The sequence below is a fragment of the Camellia sinensis genome, chromosome 1, assembly GCF_055761805.1.
Source record: "Camellia sinensis isolate YWXY chromosome 1, ASM5576180v1, whole genome shotgun sequence".
Taxonomy (NCBI): Eukaryota; Viridiplantae; Streptophyta; class Magnoliopsida; order Ericales; family Theaceae; genus Camellia; species Camellia sinensis.
In genome coordinates this window covers 100,021,303-100,048,817 of record NC_138961.1, presented here as the reverse complement: position 1 = coordinate 100,048,817, position 27,515 = coordinate 100,021,303, and the positions used below count along the sequence as shown (strand labels likewise).

Sequence of the window (27,515 nt, the reverse complement as noted above, 5' to 3'; positions counted from 1 at the left end):
CATAAAATCTATAATTTTATATATTTGTTATATTTTATATACATGAATATATCATTTAAAGATTATAAAAAATTGCAATATGACTCTAATTCCTATAAATTTATATGATTTTTGTTTTATTATTATATCTTAAGTTGTTTTTTTTTCAAACTTATAATTAGTTTCACCTGTGTCTAATCTATAGATACGTGTGTTTAAGTGATAGACACATGTGTCCTTCAAGTGTCCAAAGAGTATCCGGCCCTTAAAAAAAATTAAAAAATAGGACATATTTTGAAGAATGTCAGACACGTGTCGGGGAAGTGTCCAAAGAATGTCAATGTCCGACAAGGACACGACATGGGTACGTCACATTCTTAGAAGTGTCCGTGCTTTTTATTTTTCCTTCTAGTAAGTAAAAAGGGCAGCACATTCAAATTTCTCTCCAAATGCTCTTCACTAGAGTTTTTTTTTTTTTTTTGATTCAAAAAAAACACTAATGCATTTTTACAAACATCTTAAATGCAATCAAAATCCAAAGAATAGTTTGAAAACAATCATTAAAATCCAATTTGGAATAGTTTCGAACAGCCTCTTATTCTTCAAATTATCTTAGCTGCAATCAAAAAATCGTTTAGAATAGTTTAGAACAACTTAAATCCAATCAAATTCAAACATCTTAAACACTAGAGAGAAAAATAGTTTAAAATCGTTAACAAGTTTGGAAAAAAACCCTTAAGTTGTAGTTTCAGTAGCCCTAGTTCAAAATTCTGAGACATCTGAGATAATTCGAAGAATGAGAGAAAAAATCAGATAAAAATCAAAGTGAATAGAGTTTTCCAAGAAGTAAAAAATCAACAAGCAAAGAAGAGTTCACAAAATGGACCATAACACAATAATGAGAGAAAGAGAGAATATATCAGCAGAAGAACACAAGAAGATGCATAGACTTCAACTGCTTCTATATATTAACACAGAACCGGAATAAGGCTCACAAAATGGACCCACATATATACTAGATTTTAGGGAAGAGAGAGAGAGCTCTGACCTAAGGCTTCGACGACAAAGTACAAAGGATTCTGCAGCAAGAACAAATGCATCAAAATCCTCATGCCACTGAGAGAGAGAGAGAGAGAGAGAGAGAGAGAGAGAGATGATGGAGTGGGAGCAGAAGAGGGAGAGCCGACAAGAGAAGAGACGAAAGAGTAAAGAGGAAAGGGGTTTTTGGCCTTCACGGTGTGTTGATTAACTGGTGTAGCTAGTTGCCTATTTTCCACCCGTAAACAATTGAATGGTTCAGATCAAATTTAAGTAATCCAAAGGTCTAGAATTACGGTGCAAAGCTCCCATGTATATTTTGCAAGAAATTGAAAAGTAACTTACTATGTTGCTATGGGTTATAAACAAAATTTAACAATCTTATATTTCCAACATTATCATTTATCAAACCAAACAAACAAGGAAAAAAAAATTCAAAATTCTCCCTTTCTCACACTTTTCACTACTTCAATCCTAAAGTTTCACACTAATATATCATGGTTGCTAGGAAAGCCTCCACGCTTAGAAGGAAGACACTTTGAAAAAATTAGCATCAATACACTCTGAAAAAAGTATGCAGAGGAAAGTCATTTTATTAAACATAAGCTTCATGTGAATTGAAAATTAAAATTAAAAGAAATTCATTTTATTAAACATAAGCTTCATGTCGACTACTTTGTAGCTAAAATTAAAATCAAATAATTCAATTATTTTTAGCTTTTCACACTTTTTTGTTGGTTGGAGTCTGTTCCCCATTATCTTGTCAACTGCTCATGCTTAAACAAGGATGCAAGTGAAGTTCAAACACTATTTGGTTAGCATTTTTGGAAGTATTTCTATTATATGTGAACTACGTTCACTTATATATATATATATATATATTTTAAAAACCAATCAAACAAATGATTTACTTGAGATGGCTATTTAATTCAACTAAAACAAGAAGTACTAAACATTACCAAAAACACTTGGAATAACTATTTGCCTAGCTTACAAATTGAGAGGTCCCAACCACAAGTTATAGTTGCTTCATGTGAATATCACTAAATATATTTTGGGATAAATTTTTCGAAGAACATATTAAGTCAATCACAAGTTTTCAACATCTAAATGCAATGACAATATAGTTCCAAAATATATTTGATTAAAACTAGGCATTTTTACAAACATCTTAAATGCAATCAAAATTCAAATAAGACAAATAGACCTATAATTTTAACACTAAAATTTCTCAAGAAATATTTTGCAACAACTCAAGAACAAGTCATGGAAGCAACAATATGGTTACAAAATACTATATTAATTAATGTAAGAATGGTTATTTCATTACGAATGTCAACCGCGATATATAAATAGCAAAATAGAACAAAATCCTTACCAAGTCTTGCTTCAGTACAAATTTAGAATCAGTGTGAGCCAAAAGAGATTGGAATAGAAATTCAGATAGAACACTAGAGACAAAAAATAGGGCAAAAATCAAAGAGTAGTTTTAGAAGAGGGAGGATTTAAAAAATATCCACAGAGAGTAAAAAATGGGGAAGAAGAGAGTTTTAGAAGAGGGTTTAAGGTTTCAAAAATAATTAGAGGGAGGCATGCCTTGTTGATTGCTCTTAAAAAAAAAAAAAAAAAAAAAAAAAAAAAAAAAAAAAATCCCTTGTTTTCTCAAAAACCAAACAGAGGCTCACTAGATTAGATTAGTGTTTTAAACCGAACAACCACTTAGAACCTCCAGTCAGTCGAACCAGAGAAAGAGAGACGAATGAGCGCAGTAGAGAGAGAAGAGAGAGAGAGAGAGAGGAGCAGGGAAAGAGATCACTCGAAGGAGGGAGATGGTCAACCGGTTGCTCCAGTGTCCAATTTTTCAAAATTAAAGAATTCAATGGTTAGGATGTATTTGTGTAATCCAATCGATGTCCAATTTTTCAAAATTAAAGAATTCAATGGTTAGGATGTGTTTGTGTAATCCAATGGCCAATAATGAAGTTGTGCAAACTCTTAAGGAGTTGCACACTGTAACAGCTCCCTATATTTGGTGATAGACCCTTCAGTGTCTAACTTGTTCTTCAAAATGACAAGAATTATATAGATTCTTTCAAAACGCCCTAGTATTTTAAAACTTATGTCTTTTACTATAATGCTCTCATATATGTGTGTGTGTGTGTGTGTGTGTGTATCAACTTGTAATCATCCTCTCTCATCTCTATCTCTCTTCTTTCTATCTCGTACTTATCACTATTCTCTTCATCGGTGCCATCGTTGTTCTCTATCGGTACCACCGCTGCTCACCATGAAACTCTTTCTCTACTGTCTTCATCACCACCATCATTTGTTGCATCCACAGCTTCAGATCTGAGATCATTCACAATTGTTGTCACTGGAAAATGACGATTTGCGATGGTTTGCAAACCTCAAATCTGAGATCCTTCACTCTCTCTCTGTCTTTGGTTTTGATGGTTCATGCCCTCTCTCTCTCTCTCTCTCTCTCTCTCTCTCTCTCTCTTTCTTTTTATGATGCTCTGTTCTTTCAACAGTAAAATTTTACTCTGGTTCATGACACAAAACTCTTCTATAAAGCCATCATCACAGCTTATTTCAAAGTAAAATTTTACTTTGAATTATAATAAACTTTACTCTGATTCAGAGTAAAATTTTACTCTGTAATTAAAAAAAAAAAAAAAAAAAAAAAAAAAAAAGAGTAAAATTTTACTCTAAATCACAATAAAATTTACTATAATTTAAATTAAAATTTTACTGTCATTAAGCAAATCAGTAGGTTGTTAAACAAAGTAAAATTTTACTGTTACAAAAACAGAATACATATTAAATGAACGAACCATAGTCAAAATTTACTTTTAGATCTATGAACAAACAAACAAAAAAACTCTTAATTTTTCATTTCAATATCTCGATTTTTCATTTTTCTATCAAATCTAAGTTTTTTTTTTTTTTTATCTCTGATCTGAAGTTATTGATCTCAAATATGAGTTAATAGGTATCAAATCTAAGATGGTGGTGGTTTAACGGTAAAAATAGCGGTTGCAGGCTGACGGTGAGGATGAGCGACGCTGATAGACGATGAAGATTGTGGAAACGATGAACAACCATCGAGTTGGTGAAAAGAGAGAGAGAGAGAGAGAGAGAGAGAGAGAGAGAGCTATAAAAGAAATGTAAGAGAGGATATAATGGTCAAATAAAATATTCAAATAACAAATTGTCCTTTATACGAAATTTTATAATTATAAAAGGGTTTTGAAAGTATTAATTTTTTTTTTTTTTTGTCCTTCTAACGAGAAAAGGAAACTAAGAGGGATTTATGATCAAATTTCCCATAAATTATATATATATATTTTTTTTTTTCACCTTAAAAACAAATATATATATATATATATATATTGTAACAACCCTCACTCCATCTTAGTCATGCTCTCATACATTTATATGATTTTGTCTTATTAAGCTTGCATTTCAAATCTTGTCTTTGTCTTGCTTAAGTGTTACTGCATGCTTTATTCCTTGCTTGGTGTGAGTTTAGCCGAGGTCATCCTAAGCCTGGGTCGCACCTTTGAATCTCTTCTACTTAGCACTATCTCGGAATCTTTTGGTTAACCTCCACCCGCACCTTGGCATATTGGCTGAGATGTTACCTTGCACCTAGTGATCTTGTTCCTGGAATGGTATGACCTAGACCGAGGTGTGGCACATCTAGGCCGAGGTGTGGCACAGCTAGGTCAAGTGTTATCCTTCCCTAGCCGAGATCATTACTTGCCGGAGTGCCTATGCCATCTTGCTTGTTGAACACACTTTGTCATAGTCTTGTCTTTTCACTCAGTCACCTTTATGAGTAGAGCCAACCAGTAGTTGCCACATGTCCGAGCTGAGTGTTAAATCAGCCGGTAGAGAGAGGAATGTATCATTTTGTTGTATGTCCTTGTTCTTGAGGAGAGAGAAGCTCTAGAAGAGGGAGAAGGAATTCTTAGAGAGGAAATAGATTTCCAAGCTTGCTCCTTAGAGTTCAAACCGTTTGATTCGTGTTTCGAGGTTAGAATCTTAATCTACTCTTGTTGTTCTTATTGTTCATCTAGCTGCATTGCATGATCGAGCACGATTTGTAAGCCATGCATCGATTTAAAGTTTAGTTTAGAAAGAGAAAATGCCATTCATGTGTTCTTGAATAAAAAGCCTTGTTTGATGCGAAAGCTTGCATCAAAATTCATGTTTTTGTGTTTGTTTTCATAAGATCTTCGAGTATGGGTATCTAGGTCCATGATTTTGAATTCACATCATGAAATCTCAGATTTTGTAATGACAAGTTATGATCTTTGCATCCATGTTCTTCATGTTCATGTTCTTCAAGAAATGGAAACCCAGATTTTCCGGACTTCATTTCCTTGAATGTGGCCATCGGGTGCCAAACCTCGGCAAGGAGGTGTGGGACCTCGGCCAAGACCTGGTTGGTGCCTAGCAAGTTTTCCTGAGATGAGAAACAGTGTTTTGTTTCGGTTCGACTTAGTTTTGAAGGAATGCCGAGATCATTTGCATTCATGTAAAGCTTGTTTGAAAGTACATTCAATAGACTTTGCCATGTGTTTGTCAGGACTTGGACTCTCGCTTGACCCCGACGTTGAAGAACTATGTGAGTGGTATTTTTAATAAAGCTATGTTATAAAGTTTTGATAAAGCTTTGCTTTGTTTTGAAAGTATTTGTCAAGCATGAATGATTATCCCTATTTTGTATATCAAGTATTATCTTGTTTTGATGACATTCTTGGAAAAGTCCGTACGTGCTAGGGGACTATAAGCATTTGTAGTACAACCTTTGAAAGTCCGTACATGCTAGGGGGCTATAAGCACTTGTAGCACAACCTTTGAAAGTCCGTACGTGCTAGGGGACTATAAGAATTTGTAGCACAATCTTTGAAAGTCCGTACGTGCTAGGGGACTATAAGCACTTGTAGCACAACCTTTGAAAGTCCGTACGTGCTAGGGGACTATAAGCATTTGTAGCACAATCTTTGAAAGTCCGTACGTGCTAGGGGACTATAAACACTTGTGGCACAACCTTTGAAAGTCCGTACGTGCTAGGGGACTATAAACACTTGTAGCACAACCTTTGTTAGTGTCATCCCTTGAAACTTGAAAGCCTTGAAAGACTTGTTAGATGAACTTGTTTTGTCTTTGATTTTGTACAAGATATAATGTATATCGCTTTGATAAAGATCTCGGATATTATTCATGCAAACCTTTTATTACTAGTATCATTCACTGAGTATCCAAGCTCACCATCTCTATATATATGTAGATGATGAGCAGGACGGCGGCGACGCCTAGATGTACTTTGTAACTTGTTTCGGATTTGCATTTTGTAGCTTCTTGAAGATCATGCTACTTAGCTTGCATTTCACTGTATTTTGTATATGATGGTTCGAGAAGCCTTTTGGTCAAGATGTATTTTTGTACTTCATTTTATTTATATTCAAGTTGTAAAGCTAAGTAAAGATGTATGCCATTTCATTTGACTTCTGCACAGCTCTTATGGACTAATTAGTTTTGTATATATTGCTTCCGCACATGTTAGCCCCATATGTAATACTCTGATTGTGTGTGAATTTTGGAAGTTGGCCTTCGGTAATCTCAGATTACTGGCCATCACGGCACCATTCTACTAGAGGCGGAATGGGGTCGTGACAGATTGGTATCAGAGCGCAAGTTTCTTGTAGTACGTCACTCTCACACTTCGAGTCCTAAAGAGCATAGGATTTCCTTAGAATTGATGTTAGGATTGCATCATAATGCTTGCTACTTGACAATGTGTGCATCATCTTGGCGTGACTTTTTGTTATTTGCATGCATATTATTTGATCGTTTTGTTTCAAAGTCACATTTTGCATATTCTTAGCATCATGAGAAGGGGTAGGCCACCAGTTGGCCGAGATCATTCTGAAGACAGATTGGACAGATTAGAGAGATTGGTGGAAGGTTTGGTCCGTGATTTGAGACAACCTAGGCCACAAGACACTAGTACTACTTCTACCCAAGCCGAGCAGACAAACGGCCGACATGCAGTTCCACCTCCACCTCCTCCAGCGCCGCAAGTGCCTCCACAGCAAGCTTTATATAGGGACGGCACCATAGCCCTGATCCCAGAGTTTAAGAAAATGAAACCGCCATGATTCTCTGGGGATATAGAGCCAATGACAGCCGAAGCATGGGTCTTGGAAATGGAGAAACTGTTTGAGATTTTCCCCAGCACCGACATCCAAAAGGTGTCATTGGTCGCGTTCACCCTAGACGACGATGCACGAAGATGGTGGATGATGACCCGAGAAAGCAACCCAGGTTTGACTTGGGCAAGATTTTTGGAGTTGTTTTATAACAAACACTTTTCCCTTAGCGTTCGAGACCGCAAGACTACAGAGTTCCAGACTCTAACACAAGGCAGCAGGACAGTGGCAGAATATGACCGTGCTTTCACCGAGTTGGCGAGATATACGCCTCATATGGTCGATGATGAATATAGAAAAGCCAGGAAGTTTGAAAGTGGGCTTCGTAGGCCGATACAAGATCGAGTTAACATGCTCAACATGCCGACTTACGCCGGAGTATTGGACAAGGCCATCCTTGCAAAAGCTAACTTGAACCGATATCAGAATTCAGGAGAGAGCCAGAGGAAAAGACAGAACTATGATAGTCGCAGAGTTCCGTTTAACGCCAAGAAGAAAGCGAATGTGGATAGCTCCAGCAACTCGAACTAGGAAGGTAATGCTAAGCCGACGTGTGCAAGTTGTGGGAAACCGTATTCCGGAGTTTGCCGTTGGGCATCAGGAGCCTATTTTGAATGTGGCGAAATGGGTCACCGCGTGAAAGACTGTCCGAAGGCAAGGACGAATGATGGTAAGAAGAATGGGAGTACCTCGGGCTTCGCACAGAGAAATAACATCGGAAGGGCCCAGACGAGATAGGGCAGAGTTTTTGCATTGATACTAGGAGACACTCAGAATACTGAGACAGTCGTGTCAGGTATACTCCCAATCTGCTCTCAAGATGCATACATATTGATTGATTCGGGTTCTACACATTCATTTGTATCTATTAAGTTTGCCGAGAAGTTAAATAGAGAACAAGAACCCCTTGATTATGTGTTATATGTGTCTACTCCATCTGGGAGAACTATGATTGTTGCATCCATTTATAGGGCGTGTGTCGTTATGATTGAGGGTGTAGAATTACTAGTTGATTTAATGCTGTTAAGCATGACTCACTTTGATGTCATATTGGGAATGGACTGGTTAGTAACGAATCAAGCATCCATTAATTGTGTTTCAAAGAATGTCACACTAAAACCCCCAAACCAAGCCGAGGTTATTTTCCAGGGTAAAGGAGTAGTACCCCCACCTTATTTAATCTCATCCATGAAAGCCTATAAGTTGATCCAAAAGGGGTGTCAAGGTTATCTATGTAGTATACTAAGTGATTTGAATGGCAATGTTGAGTTAGCCGACGTCCTAGTGGTTAGAGAATTCTCCGATGTCTTTCCAAATGAATTGCCTGGCCAGTTAGTGGATAGGGAGATAGAATTTACAGTTGATGTTATGTCGGGAACCCAACCTATCTCCAAAACACCCTATAGAATGGCCCCAGCCGAACTCGAGGAACTAAAACTACAATTACAAGAATTGTTGGACAAGGGATTTATTAGGCCGAGCACTTCACCTTGGGGAGCACCAGTTCTATTTGTCAAGAAAAATGATGGTACACTTCGTCTTTGTATCGACTACCGGGAACTAAATAAGGTGACCATTAAGAATAAATATCCATTGTCGAGGATTGATGATTTACTTGACCAACTACAAGGGGCACAGGTCTTTTCTAAGATTGATCTGAGGTCGGGCTACCATCAGCTGAAGGTTAAGGCTGAGGATGTCGAGAAGACTGCTTTTCGGACAAGGTATGACCACTACGAATTTTTGGTAATGCCTTTCGGAGTGACCAATGCTCCTGCAGCATTCATGGATTTGATGAACAGAGTTTTTAAGCCGTACCTAGACGAGTTCGTGGTTGTTTTCATCGACGACATATTGATCTATTCCAAGAGTGGTGATGAGCATGAGAAACATTTGAGGCTAGCCTTACAAATCCTAAGAGACAGGAAATTATATGCCAAGCTTAGCAAGTGTGAATTTTGGCTTTCCAGCATTTCATTCTTGGGCCATGTAATTAATGAAGAAGGAATCTCTGTTGATCCAAGTAAGATTGAAGCTATCGCGAATTGGCCGACGCCGACTAATGTGTCCGAGATTCGTAGTTTTCTGGGTTTGGCCGACTATTACAGGAAGTTTGTGAAGGATTTCTCAAGGATTGCAGTACCACTGACACAACTAACTCAGAAAGGAGTGGCGTATGAATAGACCGAGGATAGGGAATCAGCTTTTCGGGAGTTAAAGACGAGGTTGGTTACAGCGCCGATATTTATACTACCGTCAGACAAAGAAGAATTTCAAATTTATAGTGATACTTCACATAAGGGATTGGGTTGCGTGTTAATGCAAGGAGGTAAGGTTATAGCGTATGCCTCCCGTCAGTTAAAACCTCACGAAAAGAACTACCCTACCCATGATTTAAAGCTAGCAGCCGTGGTGTTTGCTTTGAAAATTTGGCATCATTACTTGTATGGGGCTTCTTGCCAAGTTTTCACAGATCATCAGAGCTTAAAGTACTTATTCACTCAGAAGGAGCTAAATTTGAGGCAAAGAAGGTGGCTTGAGCTATTGAAAGACTACGACATGCCAATTCAGTATCACCCAGGTAAAGCAAACTCAGTAGCCGACGCATTGAGCAGAAAATCAGTTGGAAGTCTGGCATGCTTAGCCATGATTTCAGTAGAGCCGACCGCCATAGAGGAAGTGAAGGCCAGACAAATGGAAGACGGATTCTTCAAGAAAGTTGCCAATGAGATCCTCACTAAGCCGAGGTTGGGGAACACTATTGAAAATCAGATACTTAAGTTCGAAGGAAGATTGTGCGTGGCCGACGTTCCAGAATTGAAAAGAAAGATTCTGCAAGAATCTCATGGTTCCAGATTTGCTGTTCATCCAGGGAACACTAAGATGTATCAAGATGTGAAACAAACTTTTTGGTGGCCGAATATGAAAAGAGAAATAGCCGAGTTCGTATCTCAGTGTTTGCAATGTCAACAAGTAAAAGCAGAACACCAGAGGCCAGTAGGACTATTTCGACCTTTGCCGATTCCTGAGTGGAAATGGGAACACATCTCCATGGACTTTGTGGTTGGTTTTCCGAGGACACAAAAAGGCATGAATTCAATTTGGGTTATTGTTGACAGATTAACTAAGTCAGCACACTTCTTGCATGTTCAGACTACATTCAATGCGGACCGACTTGCTGTACTGTATATGAATGAGATTGTGAGACTTTATGGAGTGCCGATGTCCATTGTGTCAGACCGAGATCCGAAGTTTGTTTCTAGATTTTGGCAAAGTTTACAAAGAGCCTTGGGAACCGAGTTGAAGTTTAGCACAGCTTTTCATCCCCAGACCGATGGACAAACAGAAAGAACGATTCAGACACTCGAAGATATGCTCAGACTATGTGTGTTAGATTTCAAGGGAAGTTGGGAAGTACATCTACCGTTAGTAGAATTCGCTTATAACAACAGTTATCAAGCTAGCATTGGCGTGGCGTCGTACGAAGCTTTGTATGGAAGGAAGTGCAGATCACCGATATGTTGGACTGAAGTGGGAGATAAAGCTTTGATTGGTCCCGAGCTAGTTCAAGTTACAACCGAGAAGATTAAGCTCATTCGACAAAGGATCAAAACTGCTCAAAGTCGACAGAAGAGCTATGTCGACCAGAGAAGAAGAGAGTTGGAGTTTGAAGTTGGAGATTATGTATTCCTGAAGGTTTCACCCATGAAAGGAATTTCCAGATTTGGGAAGAAAGATAAGTTAGCACCTCGTTACATTGGGCCGTTTGAAATACTTGAGAAAGTTAACCCAGCTGCCTATGGACTGGCTTTACCACCAGAACTAAGTCAAGTTCACAATGTGTTCCATATTTCGATGTTGAGGAAGTATATTCGGGATCCACTGCATGTAATTGATTATTCTGGGATTGTGGTTAATGAAGATTTAGGCTACGAGAAAAAGCCAATGAGAATTATTGATAGACAAGTGACACAATTGAGGAACAAGTCGATACCGATGGTGAAAATCGAATGGAAAGAGCATTACGGCATGGATGCTACATGGGAGATGGAAAAAGAGATGGAAGTCCGATATCTGGAATTGTTTTCGAATCAAGGTAACTCAAGTTTGGGGTCCAAACTTCTTTAAGGGGGTTAGGATGTAACAACCCTCACTCCATCTTAGTCATGCTCTCATGCATTTATATGATTTTGTCTTGTTAAGCTTGCATTTCAAATCTTGTCTTTGTCTTGCTTAAGTGTTACTGCATGCTTTGTTCCTTGCTTGGTGTGAGTTTAGCCGAGGTCATCCTAAGCCTAGGTTGCACCTTTGAATCTCTTCTACCTAGGACTATCTTGGAATCTTTTGGTTAACCTCCACCCGCACCTTGGCATATTGGCCAAGATGTTACCCTTGCACCTAGTGATCTTGTTCCTGGAATGGTATGACCTAGACCGAGGTGTGGCACATCAAGGCCAAGGTGTGGCACAGCTAGGTCAAGTGTTATCCTTCCTTAGCCGAGATCATTACTTGCCAAAGTGCCTATGCCATCTTGCTTGTTGAACATACTTTGTCATAGTCTTGTCTTTTCACTCAATCACCTTTCTGAGTAGAGCCAACCAGCCGTTGTCACGTGTCCGAGCTAAGTGTTAAATCAGCCAGCAGAGAGAGGAATGTATCATTTTGTTGTATGTCCTTGTTCTTGAGGAGAGAGAAGCTCTAGAAGAGGGAGAAGAAATTCTTAGAGAGGAAATAGATTTTCAAGCTTGCTCCTTAGAGTTCAAACCGTTTGATTCGTGTTTCGAGGTTAGAATCTTAATCTACTCTTGTTGTTCTTATTGTTCATCTAGCTGCATTGCATGATCGAGCACGATTTGTAAGCCATGCATCGATTTAAAGTTTAGTTTAGAAAGAAAAAGTGTCATTCATGTGTTCTTGAATAAAAAGCCTTGTTTGATCCGAAAGCTTGCATCAAGATTCATATTTTTGTGTTTGTTTTCATAAAATCTTCGAGTATGGGTATCCAGGTCCATGATTTTGAATTCACAGCATGAAATCTCAGATTTTGTAATGACAAGTTATGATCTTTGCATCCATGTTCTTCATGTTCATGTTCTTCAAGAAAAGGAAACCCAGATTTTCTGGACTTCATTTCCTTGAATGTGGCCATCGGGGGCCAAACCTCGGCAAGGAGGTGTGGGACCTCGGCCAAGACCTTGTTGGTGCCCGGCAAGTTTTCCCAAGATGAGAAACAGTGTTTTGTTTCGGTTCGACTTAGTTTTGAAGGAATGCCGAGATCATTTGCATTCATGTAAAGCTTGTTTGATCATTTGCATTCATGTAAAGTTTGTTTGAAAGTACATTCAATAGACTTTGCCATGTGTTTGTCAGGACTTGGACTCTCGCTTGACCCCGACGTTGAAGAACTATATGAGTGGTATTTTTAATAAAGCTATGTTATAATGTTTTGATAAAGTTTTGCTTTGTTTTGAAAGTATTTGTCAAGCATGAACGATTATCCCTATTTTGTATATCAAGTATTATCTTGTTTTGATGACATTCTTGAAAAAGTCCGTACGTGCTAGGGGACTATAAGCAGTTGTAGCACAACCTTTGAAAGTCCGTACATGCTAGGGGACTATAAGCACTTGTAGCACAACCTTTGAAAGTCCGTACGTGCTAGGGGACTATAAGCATTTGTAGCACAATCTTTGAAAGTCCGTACGTGCTAGGGGACTATAAACACTTGTAGCACAACCTTTGTTAGTGTCATCCCTTGAAACTTGAAAGCCTTGAAAGACTTGTTAGATGAACTTGTTTTGTCTTTGATTTTGTACAAGATATAATGCATATCGCTTTGATAAAGATCTCAGATATTATTCATGCAAACCCTTTATTACTAGTACCATTCATGAGCAGGACGGCGGCGACGCCTAGATGTACTTTGCAACTTGTTTCGGATTCGCATTTTGTAGCATCTTGAAGATCATGCTTCTTAGCTTGCATTTCACTGTATTTTGTATATGATGGTTCGAGAAGCCTTTTGGTCAAGATATATTTTTGTAATTCATTTTATTTGTATTCAAGTTGTAAAGCTAAGTAAAGATGTATGCCATTTCATTTGACTTCTGCACAGCTCTTATGGACTAATTAGTTTTGTATATATTGCTTCCGCACATGTTAGCCCCATATGTAATACTCTGATTGTGTGTGAATTTTGGAAGTTGGCCTTCGGTAATCTCAGATTACTGGCCATCACGGCACCATGCTACTAAGGGCGGAATGGAGTCGTGACATATATATAATGTCTGTATTTAATTCATTTCCTTTACAGCACATGGGATCCCCCTTCCGCAAGGAGTCACTTCCCTCTTGAAAATGCAAGACGATGGCAGGACTAAAATCTAATCCTCTAATATAGAACTATATTATGGTGAATTCCAAATTGTGTATCTTTATTGTTTGTTGGTTGTGCTTAATATATTCACATTCCTCTAAAAAGAAATTTAATCAAAAAAAAATTCGATCGTAATAATAATAATAACAATAAATCATAACCAATACTAAATCATAACAAATATCTCAAAAGTCACGACTGATACACCAAAAGTTTGTATTATAAAATTTCTCTTGTTGGAGCTCGTTTTCATTGTTCATTGCCATTCTAAGTTTCTGATTTCATTTTTTCATAATAAAAATAATGAAAAATAAAATAATGGTAAAGTTCAAAAACAAACTCATTTTCATTTTCTTATAAAATTGATTTTTGACAACTCAGAATACTAGCAGTTTTATAAAAATGGTTTCATCCTATAACAGCATGGATTTCAATTTGTTTTTATTTAAAAAAAAAAAAAAAGAGAAAGGGATTTAGTCAAATCTCTCTCCTAACAAAGTTTTAACGCATTAAAGACAAGGATAAAAAATCTTCTTTGAAAAATCTAACATATACCACTATTATTAAAATATTATATTTTAAAATAATATAATATTTAATTTAGATGTCAGTTTTTAATAAAATTAATATTTTTAAAATTCTTTCATCAAAATTTATTAAAAGATCCTATCAATAACGTTTGAGAGCTCTAATACAACTCTAATGATGTGGAGAGTACCCATGTGAATGTGGAACCCACACTCCTCTCTATCTCTCTCTACTCTCTCTCTCTTCCACCTCATTAGTGCTCCATTTAGAGTTCTTAAATTAGAGGTATGTATCATTACTCTATTGTGAATCAAAATAGCATGTTATTGTGAGACAGAGTAACATGTTACTGTTAAATAGAAGAGGAGTAATGACATGTTATTCTGATTCATAATAACATGTTACTATGACAATATTGTCCAAGAAAAAAAATATATATATTTTACTTTGTCCTTGTTCAATTATGTACCAAACAAAGGTCCAGGGTTTTGACTAAATTTTCCTTATAAAAAAAAAGGGGGGGGGGGGGGGGGGGGGTTTGACGCAACAGCACAGGGAAAAAAGAAAAAGAAAAAAGGTTATAGTACCTAATTGGCATCAGGGAAATGATTTCCATAGGAAACCAGCACAGGGAAAAAAATTCAAATTGCAGAATCAATAATAGTTGTTTCCACCACTCCTTGTGAAATGATCTAATTGGCATCAGGGAAATTGACGCAACAATGATCACAAAGCACCGGAAAAAGAAGAGGGAAAAAAGAATAAAGGTTATATTATCTAGTTATGCAATCTCATTTGTATTTTGAAATTATCCTTGCAAAAATCAATCTAAAACAAAAAGATTTCCATAGGAAACCAGGTTACACAAGATAATGCCCCCGACCTTGTAAAACAATGCACAATCTTAAAAAAGCGGTAGACTTGCTGGGAATCTAACATGCATCCATTGCCGCTCATATGACACCAAATGACCCCATCCAATCTGATCAAGCAACGACAGTTTCAATTCATATGACTTTAATTAGAAGTTGTTAATCTGTTTGGTGTAACTGTTGGATTATAGATTCAAGTTGTTGAGTAATATTTGTTAAATAAACTGTGAAGTAACTTTTTCAATTAACTTTTATTTTTTATTATTCACTATTTGTCTACATTTCTCATAAAAAATAATAATAATATTCATTTGGGTCTTTCTATTTTTAAAAAAAAATAAAAAATAAAAAAAATCTATGAGTATAACCGTGAATTAACATGTCCATAGCAAAAGCTAATAATCAGAAACAAGGAGTGAGCAGCTTCTCAGAATCAGCTTTTTTGACTTAAAATAAGTTATTGGAATCAAAAGCTGTTTAAAATAAGTTTAACCAAACAGTCCAAAATAACTTTTTGAAAGTTAGAAGCCATAAATTGGCTCAAAAAAGTCCTACCAAACACCCCCACACAAGATTATGAGGATGAAGGTAAAGCACAAAATATCTCAAGAAGCCCAGGAGAAAATCCTTTAGGCAGATCTAATGGATAATAAGCCAAGACTACAAAGCAGTAAGATCTAATATCAAAATTTGGGAGAAGGAAAACTAACATGACATTAGCATGAAAATCAGGAATTCCAAACTAAGACATCAAGATAGTACTCAGAACTGTAACAAACAGAAAGTAACAGAGAAGCTCATAAGTATCTTTTCAATAGATTCTAACCCATAATCGAATCTGCAACTATACTTTGTATTGCATCAGAAGATCAAAAAAGGAATCAGACGATTCTATTCTACCACAAATTGAATTGAGATTTAAAATATTACTTTGCTAAAGAAGAGATGACCAAGTCAACAATTTAACAACTGCATATCTCACATATGGCATTTATAAATCATGAGTATGAAAATAGGCATATAATGATGCCCAAAATTACAGGTAAGCATGCATTAAGCAATTACTTGATCCACGCTACTAAAGCAGTTCTTCTTTATGAAAACCATCACCACATCTAGATATAAGACGCTTGATAGACCCTACCTTGTCCTCCAAATTTCTTTCAATGAACAACACCAATTGCTTCATCTTCTCCAAGTATTGCACGTTGTCATGCCTGAAACATGACAAGCATGTTCACTAATTAGCCGCAACCTAAAGTTAAAACACATATTGATTGAAGTTAAAGGTTATTCAAAAGTTGTCATCAACAATTAAAAATAAATTAATTAATTAAATAAGAGATACATCTATACAATGTCTATTAGCTTTCTTCAAATATGACCATGTATGCGTGAAGTTGTCCATGCTAATTGGGAAAATAAGGATCATACCTCAGATAAAGCTGTAACTTGTATTCACCCTTGGGAAGTTTAGTAGAATTAGGGTAGACATCCCCCATTGTATATACACGCTGCAATTTGTAAAGAAAATACATGAAGAAAAACTGAGGAGAGAGAAATCCACTCAAACAGGAGTAAGTAATCTACTACTTGATTAGCTAAAGCATGATTTCAAAATAAAACAGCCCAATGTCCAGCACATTCGTGCAAGCCGAAGGTGCATGGAGGTAGATAGAACAAAACAGAAAATAAAAACTTTTATGTTAACAAATGACACTTCTTAAAAAGTTTATGTAACAATCCATAATTTTCAATTCATTTTAATTATGATTTTGACATTACTCTTGTAATTTACTTTTTTGGAGTCCTGTTTTGGCATTTGTAGGTTGACCGTGTCAACAATTGAACCATCTACTTCGAACTTTAGGGACTATATTAGGACTTGGGCGTTGAGTTTTGACATTGGTCAAGCATTCGCTTCAGTTTTGTTGGATTTTGACCTTGGGAACCACTCGAATGAAAAAGGGCTCGAGCTACCTTTTCATACACATGAAATATTGACAGTTTTAATTAATCGCTCTAACAAGGGAGTGTTTGCGCAAGCAGTCATGTAGGGGAAAGAGCAGCTTTCTATGCATTTTGACCACAAAAAGTGACCTATTTGACCACCCGGTATATAAAGGATGAACAAGATATCTATCTCATTTCCACCCACACACACTCTAAAACTGACCCAAAGCACACACTCCATTTTCTCTATCTAAGATTTGAGCTACCAAGATTGAGTTTCAACCTTCAAGTGAAGGACAAACATTTGTAGATCGATTCGACAACTTCACATCCACCCGAATGGTTTTGCATTTTGGCACACTTTCAAATTTTGGATTTCTCACCTCTTTGATTTTGGTAGGGGATTTCAATTCTCTTCTATGCACATCTTGTTCTAGTATGGTAAGAAGCTATGCTACATAAACTCTTCGAAATAAATTAAATACCCATGCCGGACACCTAACGCTTGGACAAGGATATGGGACGTGTGTTAGATACTTTTCATCGAACACTTCTTATACATTTCTATTTAACACTATTATTACAAGTACATATTGTTGTATAATTGTTATAAATGTAATTTTGACACTCAATGTTACATGTAACAACATTTTATCTCACATAACATATTAACAACATAAAAAAATGACATTTTTTTGCCGAGCTCACGTACCCTTAAATGTAAGGTTTGATTGCACCCGGCACCCATGCCCGTACTCATACCCGTGTCCATATAACATAGGTAAGAAGTAGAAATGATATGAGCATGTTAGAAATGTACTTTTTGCATTTATATAGTGTGGCTAAGTCTCATAATCTTTCCATTTCTTCTTTGGTATGCACTAGTTTTGTACCGATTTCTTGGAATTTTAATTTCTTTAGAAATCTTAATGATAGCGAGACTAATGAGTTAGCTTCATTGTGTTTTGAATTGATCATCTCTCTTTGGATCCAAATGTGTGTCATAAGCAGGTATGGTCATTAATTCTTCCAGCTTCGTTTCTGGTATATCTTTTTTGACAAGACCATTGACAAACCGAGTGTGCCTATCTTTCCATTCCACAAGCTTCGTTTTTGGTAGATCTTTATTTGACAAGATCATTGACAAACCCAGTGTGCCTATCTTTCCATTCCACACAAGAATTTGAAAATCTTTCGTGCCTCTCAAGGTGTAGTTTTTTATGTGGTTGTTGGTGTAAAGGATAACAACTATCCACCTTAGAGTGATAATACTTATCACCTTAGAGTCTTTGTTCTTGTGCTCTACATATGTTTGATTAGATTAGATTGTATTAGTTCTTATCACAATTTGTAACTACACATGTCAATTTGTAACCATACATCTTATGTATAAATCCATGGACTCTCCACCATGTGTTGTGTGAGAGAATTTATTCTTGGGATTACTTCTATATGGTATCAAAGCTTCGTGTGCTCACTTGAGATTTTTTATTACCGATCATTTTTTTTTTTCCCCGCAACATGACTGAATTCACTGCCACAGTTGCTGCATGCACCCGCCCCAAAACCACGGCTAAATCCAGTCAACCATCTTTACTTACTATTAATGCTGCTCCTCATCTTCCGCACAAGTACACAGCAAAATTAACCATTGTGGCCTGTTCAACTCCTCTCATTCTTACGTGGTTGTGGTCTCAAAGGCTATATCATGGCAGCTATCCTTGTCCTCCAGAGGGGTCTAATCATTTAACTTGGTCTCGACAAGATCAACTTATTCCGAGTTGGATTTTTTTATCCCTTTCAGAAACCATTTTTTCTGCTGTCGCATGGTCTAGCAAATCCAAGGAAGCATGGGACACTTTGGCTCATGTTCTTGCCCTGTCTTCTCGTTCTAGCATCCTTCATCTTAAGGATCGTTTGTCTAATCTCAAACGTGGCACTGATTCCAATTCCACCTACTTGCAAGCTATTAAAGCAATTGCTGATGACCTTGCCACTATTAATCGACCATTAGTCGATGAAGACCTTGTTCTTGCAATTCTCAAAGGCTTAGGCCCTGACTAAAAGGATTTTTGCAACTCCATTAAGACACGGGCAGATCATATCTCATTTGATGATCTTCATGGTCTCTTACTCAAGAACTTCATCTTGCTGACAGTGCTAGTTCCGATATGCTCCCTCCCATGGCCAATAATGCAACTTGCGAACCATCTACTAGGTTTCACTCTAACCACAATGATCGTGGCAATCATCATGGTCATGGTTGCAACAACTATAATGGCCATCGCAATCCCAACCCTAAAGGTGGTCAATCCTATCATTTTCTATGTCAACCATGTAGCCAATCAGGCCACTCCGCCAAAGTTTGTCCTCAAACAGTTTAATCATGCCTTCATAGGTGAACACCCCTCCTATATTGCTGCTAATCCGCATACGAATTCATGGACCGTTGATTCTGGTTGTACCAATCACCTCACTGCAGACTTAAACAATCTTCATCTCCATTCGGAATATTCTGGCCTAGATCAGATTGTGTTAGGTGACGGTTCAGGTTTGACCATTTCTGGTGTTTGGTCCTCTACTTTAAATTCCTCATCTCGTTCCTTTGTTTTATCTAATATTTTACACGTTCCTAACATCAATCACAACCTGCTTTCTGTTCATCAATTTTGTCTTTATAATAATGTCTTCTTTGAATTTCATTCTTCTTTTTTTGTTGTTAAGTATTGTCACACGATGGTGGAACGTCATAGTCATAACCAAGTAACTTCATGATCCATTTTTATTGACATAGGGTTGCTACCCTTTGCTCCAGCAGGTATTTCAGACTTTGGTGATCAGTTCTGACTATAAAATGCCTCCATCAGAGGTAAGCCTCCATTACAAGACTACCAAGACTACTGCCATCAACTCATTCTCATATGTAGATAATGCTTGATTTCTTTCAGATAAGCCTTTACTCCAAAAAGGAATAGGGTGTCCCTCTTGCATGAGCACTGCTCCCAATCCCTTTCCAGATGCATCTGTTTCTATTCTTTGGTATAGTTTGACAAAGCCAAAACTGGGATGGTGGTCATTGTGGTTTTGAGCTAGGAAAAGGCTGATGATGTTTCCTCAGTCCATTGGAAAGAATCCTTTCTCAACAACTGGTTTAATGGAGCAGCCATTTTACCATAATCTTGAACAAACCATCTGCAGTATCCTATAAGTCCTAGGAAGCCTCTAAATTCCTTGATTGTTTTGGGAAGTGGCCAATTGGTCATGGCAGAGATCTTGGTAGATTCTGCTGAAACACCTTTATCTGTAACCAAGTGACCCAAGTATTCCACTTCTTGTTTGCCAAATACACACTTGGACCTTTTAGCAAATAGTTGATGAGCTCTTACAAGCTGTAATTTCTTTGGTATAGTTTGACAAAGCCAAAACTGGAATGGTGGTCATTGTGGTTTTGAGCTATGAAAAGGCTGATGATGTTTCCTTAGTCCATTGGAAAGAATCCTTTCTCAACAACTGGTCTAATGGAGCAGCCATTTTACCATAATCTTGAACAAACGATCTGTAATATCCTATAAGTCCTAGGAAGCCTCTAAATTCCTTGATTGTTTTGGGAAGTGGCCAATTGGTCATGGCGGAGATCTTTGTAGATTCTGCTGAAACACCTTTATCTGTAACCAAGTGACCCAAGTATTCCACTTCTTGTTTGCCAAATACACACTTGGACCTTTTAGCAAATAGTTGATGAGCTCTTACAAGCTGTAATGTCACTTGCAAATGTTGCAAATGTTGCAAATGTTGCAAATGTTCTGTCCATGAACTGCTATAAACAAGTATGTAATCAAAAAATATCAGTATAAACCTTCTTAAATGAGGTCTAAAAACTTCAGTCATGAGACTCTAGAAGGTAAAAGGAGCATTGGCCCATCATGAGTTCTAAATATTGTTTTTGGAATATCTGGGGAATGAACTCTAATTTGGTGATACCCAGCCCGTAGATCCAATTTAGAGAAATATTTGGCCCCCCACAATTCATCCAAAAGTCCATCTATTGCTGAAATTGGGAATTCATCCTTTACAGTAGCTTTGTTCAATGCCTATAATCCACACACATTCTCCAACTTCCATCCTTTTTCTTGACCAACAACACAGGATATGAATAAGGACTCACTGGCTTTGATAACCCCTGATTGAAGCATTTCTTTAACTTGCTTTTCTATCTAAGATTTCTGAAAATAAGGGTAACTATAAGGTCTTGTATTGGTTGGTTCAATTTCAGGTTTGAGTGGTATATGATGGTCATGAGATCTCACTGGAGGTAGGCCTTTAGGATCTTGGAATACATCACTATACCGGCCCAAGATTTCCTCCGATATTGGGTTAATTGTTGCTTCATGGCTGTCCACTTACAAAGAGAAAACTTGTGCCACAACTCCTTGAGCCTGTTTTTTGAGAAGTTGCTGCATTTTCTTAGGGCCAATGACTGTCAATTCCTCCTCCTTACCACCCCTCAATGCATGTTTTCTTCCATTCAAGCAAAATTCCATGCTCGAGTTCTTGAAATCCCACTTGACTGGTCCCAACATTGCCAACCACCGAACGCCTAAGACCATGTCACACCCTTTGAGTGGCAATACCCACATATCAGTTTGAAAACTAGTACCCTGCATTTCCCAATTGAATCCCCTGCATACAGCTGTGCTCAACAACTTAGTTCCATCAGCTACTGAAACTGGAAGAGGATCTGTAACTGTAACATCTATTCCTGCCCTCTTAACCACATCTGGACTCAAAAAATAATGGGTGCTACCTGAATCTATAAGGATCATGATTAATCTTTTCTTTACATTCCCTCTTACCCTCATAGTTCCGTAGGAGACTGAACCAGATAAAGCATTAATTGAAGTCTACAGCTCCTCTTCTGGAATCTGTACTCCTTCCTCCCCCTCCTCATCTTGTTCTTGTTCTTGGTCTTCTATTTCTCCTTCCATAGCATACAGTTGCTTTCTCTTGCAGAGATGGCCTCTTGTATACCTTTCATTACATTTGAAACACAAGCCTTTTGCCCTCTTTTCTTCCAACTCCTTGGGTAATTCTCTTCAATTAGGAGCAACGGAACTCACCATCAGGTTAGGCCTAGACATAGACATACTAGATGATGGAGTTTTTGCGACCCTAAACCCTTGTCTAGATCTCTTGGTGATTGCTTCAATACTGCTCTCTTGTAACTTGGCCAATCCAATAGCCTGGTTGATGCAACTGGATTTAAACATCAGTACCCCAGCCTAGATATCATCCCTTAAGCCACTGATGAAACAACTGATGAAGAAAGTTTCTGGCAAATTCCGGGTTTGATTGGCTAGTTCTTCAAACTGTTCTTGGTAAGCCCTAACAGATGTGACTTGCCTCAATTTGGTTAAATCCCCCATTGCATCTTCATGGGAATTAGGGCCAAATCTGGAAACTACTCCTTTGAATGTGTTCCAATTGATTTGATTGTGACATTTCTCAAACCATTGGAACCATTGAAGGGCTTTGTTTTCCAAATTCAGTGAAGCCAATTTTACCCTATTTCCATTTTCAGTTGCATTATAATCAAAGAATCTCTCACATTTGTAAATCCAACCCATTGGATCTTCTCCACAGAATTTGGGGAACTCAATTGTAGTATAACAGGTTTGAAATTGATTGAATGATTAAGGGTTTTGAACCCATACCTGAGATGTTTCCTTAATCTCTTGATGAGACCCATAAACCCTAGATGCCACCTGATCGTATTTGATGCTCATTGCTGTGATCATTTCTTTGATTTCATTCATATCCTTCACTGATTTCTTGATATCCCTAATATCCTGTGCTTGCTTTTCGCCATTCTCTTTGAGAGATTGAATTGCCTCCTCCATTCTTTTTTATTCCTGCTGTCTATTCCCATCTGCCATTTCTTTGGTTACTTTCACAGGCTGACAACGCCAGCCCTGATACTAAATGCTACAGCCATGGAAGAAGAAGGCTAAAATGGAAAATAGAAAGAAACAGGATCAAGCAGAGCTACCTCTCTTATTCAAAACCAAGAAAATATCATATTACAATGAACACCCTTCTCTCTAACACAGCTATTTGTAACTAGAATCAACTCCTAATCGTCTAACTGAACTAACAAACTCTCCCTCCAAAACAATATCAAATTTACAACTGAATTACAATGAGCTAAAGAATGACTAATTTCTTTCTAGAACATTACACAAAAATGGATTCACAACCATATCAACTAATATCTTGGCAATTCAAGAACAGCTTCGCTCAAGAACCTTCTACCAGTTGAGTTTACGTGCTTCAATGAGATGATTCTAAGTTTGACTGATTGCGATATGAGATTCGATCCAGAGTCAAAGTTCAAACCGTGATTAAACCAGGATTCGAAGTTGTGAACAAAAATTGCACCTCATTCAATTTGGAATCGTAGTAGTGAATCCTAATTTGATCCACAAATTCAAGAATGAAGGCCTTCACAGCCAACCTTGACAATCATTACAGTAGGGCACTTGATTCTCCATCGAAGGTCAAAATTGGATTTCAAATTAGCATTGGAGGGTTATGTGAAGTCTGATCGACTAACAACGGACATATTACGATGCCAAAGTCAAATTTAACTGGGATGACACGAACAGTAGAACAGGTACGGTTTCTTTCTTTTATCTGATTGAGGAACTTAGCTTCAATTAAGAACAATTTGGATATAAAACCTATGTTCTAATACCAAAATGATGGAACCAATTTAGGAAAGATATTTCATTAGAGAGAAAATATCTAAACAGAGATACAAGAGCTCAAAGCTTTGAAATACAATTAAAAATATCAACTGAATACTAGAGAGGCCGCCTAACCACCTAGTTATAGGATAAAAGAAACAACTAACTCTTATGGTACTAGAAACGTAACAACCATACTAATTCTAACTACATTAGTACATGCACCATCTGCTGCATTTGAAGGATGGCAAATAAATATAAGTTCTTCCACACACACACACACACACACCCCCCCCCCCCCCCCCCCCCCGGGTTTCTTTTTACAATCAGTAGAAGGGCAATAGGAGAAGGGATGTTGCACTTGTAGTAGTAAGACTCAAACCCAAGCATCACACCTCATAAAACATATATGGTCAAACTTTATCCTAGTGAGTATAATATTGTTGAACTTGACATGCTAGTGGTAATCTAACATGGTATCAAAGCTCAGATTAGGAGATGCCATCGGTTCATGTCTCTCTATTTGTATTTTGTTTCCCCATTTGCATTCTATTTCTCTACATGTTTGAATATTTAAATCTCCACGTGCAAGAGGGGAGTGAGGAAGGATGTCGGAGAGCTTTAAATATGTTGTTGGACTCATTTCCTAACAGCTTAAGCTTTAGACTAATGGTGATCTAACAAATACGACTTGATAAAAATGGAAGTGCATTTGACTTATGTGGGAACCTTCTAATAACAAGCATAGTAAGACACATACAAGAAGCACATTAAAATCTCATGATACATTTAACAATGAATATCAATGATTACCTTGTTTGAATCAGAAATCATATAAAATTGAGACTCGAATTTGTTATCATATATGTGATTGTTAAGTAAGGGGATTTGAGGTTTTACTTCAGCTCCATCTTCTAATTTGAACTTGTAACTGCAGCACAACAACACGAGTGAATCTACATGGTATTTGAGGTGTCTTTAGATGAAGCAAAAAAAAAAAAAAAAAAAAGAGGAGTAAAAGCATAACCCACGCTAATGTTAATGCTAGAATCTGTTTGCCTGAGGGCAATTTGTCACGATCTGTTGGAAGGGTACACAGTTTAGTATCAATAGGACAGTATGGGATTCGTATCTGCAAAATAAATGAACCCCCAAAAATTTACACCATCTTGTATAAATAAAAATACATGACAACTCACACCACCATATGTAAATATATTTTAAAAGAATACATGAGCCCCCAAAAATATTGTACTACAGGTAATAACTTCACCTTGCTTAGAATTGCAGCTGGGGCAAGTTTCTCAGAGGATAGAAGAGCTTCAGCATCCATTCTGACAGGGGCATCACTTCCATCTAGTACCACTTCCTCTTTGTTGATATTAATCCCATGAAACCCAATCTAAAAAATGATGATATAAGAAGCACAGAAAAAGGCTTTAAGAAGAACAAAGGAATAAGGCCACTTACCACAATATAAAACATAATAAAAGACAATAAAATAAAATAATAAGATCTCAAACTACAGGGGAGTGGCATTAGATTGACAAAGATGAGCACCTAATATGACATAGCCAAATTCACAAAATAAAAAAGGCACTCGGGCCATAAGTCCATTTCTAAATCTTTTGGGCCATTAGGCCCAAGCTCTATTCTCTTTAGGTCAAAATGACACAATTTGTCTAAAAAGACAACTACTTGTTGAAATCAACCTATCACCTTATTTCTTGAAATCACCTAATTTGTCTATCTGTTGAAATTTACCAAGCTTATTTTCCTATATGTTGAAATTCACCAAACAACCTATCTATTGAAATGTGACACATGTCACTCATTCAACAACCTATCCGTTGAATATCACACATTTCTCTACCTCACGACGACCACCTCCTCCTGCCACCGCCGACTTTTCCGGTGCTGGCGACTTTTCTTTTTTTTTTTTTCTTTGAGCAACAACAAATTTTATTAAAAAAGAAAGAGAGAGAAAGAGGACAAGAAGTCCTCGCACAAAGGATGAGAAAGAACAAAACAAAAGCACAAAGCTACTAGCATTAGAGATGGCAAACAACAGCCTAATCCCTAAAGGAGGGGATACAAATGCCCAAAACGAAGCCACATATTCCACCCTATCCCACAAAACCTCTTCATTTGATTCCTTGCCATCAAAGAGTCTTACATTTCTCTCCAGTCATATAATCCAGAAAATAGCAAACACAATGCATGACCACAGTGATTTGGCTCTTTTGGTACTCCCAAACCCTTTGAACCTAACAAGAATCATTTGAATGCATTCTCGCGGAGCAACCCACTGATCATCTCCTAAGCTGAATAGATGCTGCCATAATCCATAAGCAACCGGGCAATGAAGGAATAGATGATCCGCTACCTTCAAATTCCTCTTGCACATCACACACTATTGAGGGCAAAGAGAGTGATTTGGCCGCCTTCTTTGAAAAACATCATTAGTTGTGACACCCTTTTGAGCTAACGACCACATGAAAAACTTCACTTTAAAAGGGACGACTGCTTTTCAAATTTTCTTACGAATGGGAAACAAAGGAACAAAGGGATTATCAAATAAGCTTATGAAAAAAGGACTTATAGGAAAAGACCCCTGAAGAAACAAGATTCCAAACCCTAATGTCACAAGAGGAAGAGAGAGAGAAACCCCATCAAGTAATACCAACAAAGATGCCAACTCAGCAGCCTCCCTATCGTTTAAGTTTCTAAAGAAGTCAAAATTCCAAGGGATGGGTGCCATAGAAGAGTATGCCACCGTCGCTATTGAAACATTCCGAGAACGAACCAACCGATAAAGAAGAGGAAAAGCTCCATCAAACAAACATATCCCTCAACCAAACATCCTCCCAAAAACAGATAACTCTTCCCATTTCCCACTTTGAATGAAAAAAAGTTAGACACAAGTGGATACAAACGAGAAATGTACTTCCACGGTGAACAACAATTGTTTCTATTAACCGCGTTAAAATCTCTACCATTGGGATGAACTACATACTTACTTTTAACAACTGAACACCATACCGATTCACTTTCAACAGGGAATCTCCACAATCACTTGCCCAATAGAGCAATATTCCTAGCAATGATATTCCCTATAGCTAGGCCCCCTTTATCTCTAGGGAGAGAAACAGTCTCCCACGTAACCAAATGAACCCTTTTTCTCTCATCACACCCTTCCCAAAGAAAATCTCTCATCAATTTCTCAATGTTCCTCACAATGCTAACTGAAATTTTGAATATGGACAAGAAATAAGTAGGAACATAACGTAATACAAACGGTACCAAAGTATATCGTCTCCCCTAGGCAACAAAGCTCGCTTCTATCCCTCCATTCTTTCCCGAATTTTGACAAGAGCAAGCTCCCAAAAAGACGTCAATCTAGGATCTCCTCCCAATGGAAGCCCCAAGTATTTGAGAGGAAAGGATTCAATGGAACATCCCAACATATCTGCCACCCTTTGTACTTTGCACAAAGCTATCTCCCAAATTAATACCCAAAACATTACTCTTGCTAAGATTGACCTTGAGGCCCGACACAATTTCAAAAATTCTCAAAATCTTTAGCAAACTACCCACCTACTTTCCTCCTTTGATGAGAAAAATATAGTATCATCCACAAATTGCAAATGAGTGACTCCAATCCAATCCCTCCCCACCACAAAACCCTCAATGACACCCTTATCCCCAGCTATATCAATAATCCAACCCAACACATCAGCGACTAGATTAAACAAAAATGGTGATAAAGGATCACCCTGCCTTAGATCCCTAGATGCTCTAAAAG

At 37.5% G+C, this 27,515-nt stretch overlaps 1 pseudogene across 1 annotated transcript in view; it reads right to left on the bottom strand.

The window, feature by feature from the left end:
- Positions 1–14,887: 14,887 nt before the first annotated feature.
- Positions 14,888–27,515, bottom strand: part of LOC114292846 (tripeptidyl-peptidase 2-like) — a 40,231-nt pseudogene continuing 27,603 nt past the window's right edge. The window contains exons 14-19 of the transcript XR_014353223.1: positions 24,984–25,112; positions 24,742–24,842; positions 24,524–24,641; positions 16,449–16,528; positions 16,159–16,231; positions 14,888–15,124 (exon numbers count right to left, since the gene is read on the bottom strand). The product of XR_014353223.1 is annotated as a tripeptidyl-peptidase 2-like (transcript). The remainder of the gene's footprint in view (positions 15,125–16,158; positions 16,232–16,448; positions 16,529–24,523; positions 24,642–24,741; positions 24,843–24,983; positions 25,113–27,515) is intronic.